General features: G+C 32.1%; 1 protein-coding gene across 3 annotated transcripts in view; it reads right to left on the reverse strand.

The window, feature by feature from the left end:
- Positions 1-4315, reverse strand: part of LOC118738221 (cyclin G) — a 52374-nt gene that overhangs the window by 10895 nt on the left and 37164 nt on the right. The window lies entirely within an intron of this gene.

A 4315-nucleotide genomic window follows, 5' to 3' on the forward strand; every position in this document is an offset into this window, starting at 1 on the left:
TCCAAAGTGATTTTAGACCCATGGTTTCTTCGACAAATTTGCTTGGAATTACACATAGAATCTTCCTATATGCTATACGCGCATAGATATTAAAAAAAAAAATTACCCGCCCTAATGTACATACATATATACCTTGGCGCTTCATAATACGCGTTTTAAAATATTTACATAAAGTTGTCCATGAAATAATAAAAGTGTGATATTTTGGCCAGTTTTAACTATGTATTTGTCTTTTGTTTATTTAATGTTTATAATTTTTTTATAAAAGTCTAGCTTTTCAAACTTTGTACAAAAATTATAAAAATTCCCACTAAATTGCAGTATAACAAAGTGCAAATTTCAAGCTGCTAAAAAATCCAGTTGATTTTTGGCATTTTTTTTTTTTTTTTTTGTTGCTGACAAATGAAAGAAAATCGTCGAACATACATATGTACTTTGTGTGGAAAAAATGCAAAATATCCTCGACCAAAAAAAAAATGCTCAAAAATCAACGGAATGAAAGGCCGGTTGTGGCCTCAGTGTGGTGGGATTGGAAAGGTTTGGTGTTTGAGCTTCTACCAAGATCAATCAATTCGTATGACTTTTTACACCACCCAAATATTGAAAAACATAAATTAGCTGCTTAAGACATTTGTTGCTTCTCACAAATACTTTTTTCGTAATGATTTTAACAAATTGTTTCACTTCTTTTTTGACCATGTAAATGTTATTAACCCCCCTGTGCTTGCTTGTAAACTAATTCTATTTTAAAAAAATTGTAATAATAATCTTAAAATACTCATTTGAGAAAATTTGCTTATTTCCAAGGCTATGCATTCGAGTGAGGTCGAAGTCAACAGCATAGGCATAGGCGATGGGCGATAGTGACAGCAGTAGGCGTTAAAAGGCAAGTGATTGAACTTCAATAAGTAATTATTAACCTTCTCATTGGCAGCTTGGACAAAAAATAGCTTATGTAAAGGGCACACGGCAAATTGTTCAATGACAAATTTGTTTTGATTTATGTATTTAGAAATGTTTTGAAAAGTGCTAAAAACAAATGCGTAGTTTACATACAAAAAATAAATACAAAATTGTTTTTTCGTGTGATACGTAAAACATATTTTTCTGACAAAAAGTATATTTTCTAATCAGAAATTAGTTGGAAGTGAATTTAGCTAATTTTTTTTTTATTTTTTTATTTTCATTGTAGCAAAGTTGAAATTTAGTAATGAACACTTCCAAAACAATGCTTATTTTCGCAACTCAAATAACAATTATTATCTGCTACAACATCAGGAAATGGAAAAATAATCAACAAAATTCTATTCGATCAAAGGCACGTAACGTTTAGAAGGAAAAAATGGAAATAAACAAACAAAGCAGCGATTGAAATCGAAAAACAGTCAGTGGCTATAGCAACAGCAGCAATAACCCTCGATGTCAAAGTTCAAAAGTGTGAAAATCACAAGGCGTGACACAATGCTGCTGTTGCAGCAACGAGTAGATAAGATTGTGAAGTCTGTTGGTTGCCAGGCCAGCAAGTTAATGAACTTTTTTCCCCATCCACATCGTGTAAGGCAACAGATGCCGCAAAGAAGAAGAGCACCAATTCCAGTGCTGGATAAAAAAAAGCCGGAAAACATACATACCATATACATACATATGTATGTACATAGATGCATATTTATATAAAATAAATTACACTGCTGTTGGGGAAAAAAGCGAATAATTGAAAAAAATAAATAAAAAATAAATGCACTGAAATGCAATGCAAACAGCACTCGTTCACAGTTGTTTGCTCGTTGGTTCGTTGCTTCATTATATGCAATTTATCTAACGGAGGTTGTGGAAAAGCGCACAGCACAGCAGCGAAATAGCACAGCATCAGCAATGGTGGTAACAGCAATCATACAAACAAACAAACAAAAAGAGAGCACTGCACTCCACAGAGCTGGTGCCGGCCACAACTAATGGCTGTGGTGCTGATTGAGCCGTTAATGGCTACTATCTGGAGCGCTTGCATATGCACTTAAGCATTTAAAGAATACATACATATATGCGCCGTAATTTATTTTCCATTGCATGCGTATATTAGAGTATGAATGCATGTAAATTTTCCTAAAAGAAAGATGGAATTATGTATGCAACCAAAGCAATGTGTAATTGCGTGCTGCCTAACTATAACTTGCAACTATGTAAATACATATGAATTGCAGTTATAATATAAACTTTTAAGCTGCCGAAAGACGCATGTGTGAAAAAATTTGCTTGCCATTTTTATTTTACTCACTACAATTTTGATTTTAATTTGCCGATTTCTTCTACACTTGTGCGCCTGTTAACTGAATATGCACATAAATCATTTGATGTGCGCGAACAATTCAATTAGTTACACAAGAATATATAGTGGAGATTGAGCGATGGACTGCCCAACTAACAGCTGCATGACATCTACAGACAGTCTAGCATGCGCTTTAGGTAACATACATACATACATACATACATACATATGCGAAGAGTCAATCAATCGACAGTAAAATCAAGTTGGAAGATAAAAGAAAACAAAATTTCGAAGTACAGCAATAAAAATAAATGAGGTTGAATAAATAACTGGCAGCGAAAAATTAAAAATAAATCATGAAATGCAAATGAAGGCACGTAGTACTTGCGTACATACTGGCGCGTGTAAGTGCGTAAGTTAGCGAGTAGATCTCACTCGTTGTTTTTTACGCCACCGGGAAATATCGTACGTTAAAGTAGAGGAAGTTGTAGTTTGCCGCAGTTGATTGGGTTGGAAGCGAGTAGTACGCACTTTAATGAGATTTTTTTCTAAATTAATGCAATAATAGAATATAAACATAGGAAATATAAAACAACAAGTGATTGAATATCGAGCCCGAACCGGAAAAAAAGTAAGCGATATTTTTCAATGTTTTTTTTTTTTAATGTCATCAATAAGAAAATTTTGATAAAGAATTTCACTTACGTCGTTTTGGAGGTTAAGGCTCGATATATTGGCCCGTAGTTATAGTCAAAATAATTTTTGACATAATTTTCAATGTGACATCAACTAATCATAGAGTCAACTTTATTTTAGCTATGTATAACTGCGGGCTATTATATTTATTGCTAATTGATTAAACGACAAGTGACGATAAGAAATCTGTAAGAAATTGCAATAGAATGAAGACGAGTACACTGAGAAAAAAATCTACCAAAAAATGGTTAATATTACCAATTTCAAACTTGAAAATGAATTAATATGATTTTTGGTTAATATTAACAATGCCTCGGTTGATGTTTTCAACAATGATTTGATAATATTAACCAAACTTCTGCTTACATTAATGAAAGTTTTGGTTGTCGATTTTTTCGTTTGAATACGTTTATGTTCTGCACTTCACAGGTGCTTTTTCATAATCCGGAGATACAAAACAAAAATTTGTATTACCATTTTAACAAGTTGCCTCTGACGAAACCGCATCTTCTGAATGTTAGCAAATTACAGCAAGCATCTCTGCACACTGAGCTACAGGCGCTTTATAAATCAGCCTTCAAATGTTGAACTTGAATCACATTTCTTACAATTGGCTTATTAACCATGAAAAAATCAAACCATAACTTGCTTGAAAAAACCATTGTGCTTTTGACTCAGTGTAGGAAAATAGCGAAAAATATAGTATACCATGATGTTCGACTGTTTTCTCGATGAACTTTATTCAAAGTAAGCTTTAAGCTTTGAAGAAAATGCTCAGCTAACAAATCAGGTAGATCTGCATAATACATACAGTCGTCGAAAAAATTATAGCCGCACCATATATTGACAAGTTTTAATATTTTTTCATAATTCATATAAATCATTCTTTAACAAAAACCATGTAAATCCAAATTTCAAACTTTGTGCAATATTAAAAAAAAAGATCAATAAACTTTCATACAAAAAAAAACAAAATTCTCAAAGTCAACGCGATTTTTTAGCCGGTTGAAACTTGCCTAAAACTGTATAGGTTATAAAACTGCATACCCAAAAATGTTCTAAAGATTCAGATTAAAAATTTGAAATTTTGGTGAATATTTTTTGAAATTTCCTAAATTTCGTATGAAGTTTGAAACTTAGATTTATATAGTTTTGCTTAAAGCTTGGGCGGTATTTTTATAGAACAATAACAAACAAATTTAGCTCGAAAAATATTACGAATATTAAAAAAAAAAAAATCAAATCGGTCATTTGTTTGAGTCACTGTATATGTGAATTGTGTAACCCAAAAAATATCGAGTTTTGATGGCATTGGAGAGTTCTATTTTTTTCTACAAATAAGCTCTTCAATATAGT

Source organism: Rhagoletis pomonella, unplaced genomic scaffold (genome assembly GCF_013731165.1).
Source record: "Rhagoletis pomonella isolate Grant_MI unplaced genomic scaffold, Rhpom_1.0 Rhpom_scaffold_00001, whole genome shotgun sequence".
Lineage (NCBI taxonomy): Eukaryota > Metazoa > Arthropoda > Insecta > Diptera > Tephritidae > Rhagoletis > Rhagoletis pomonella.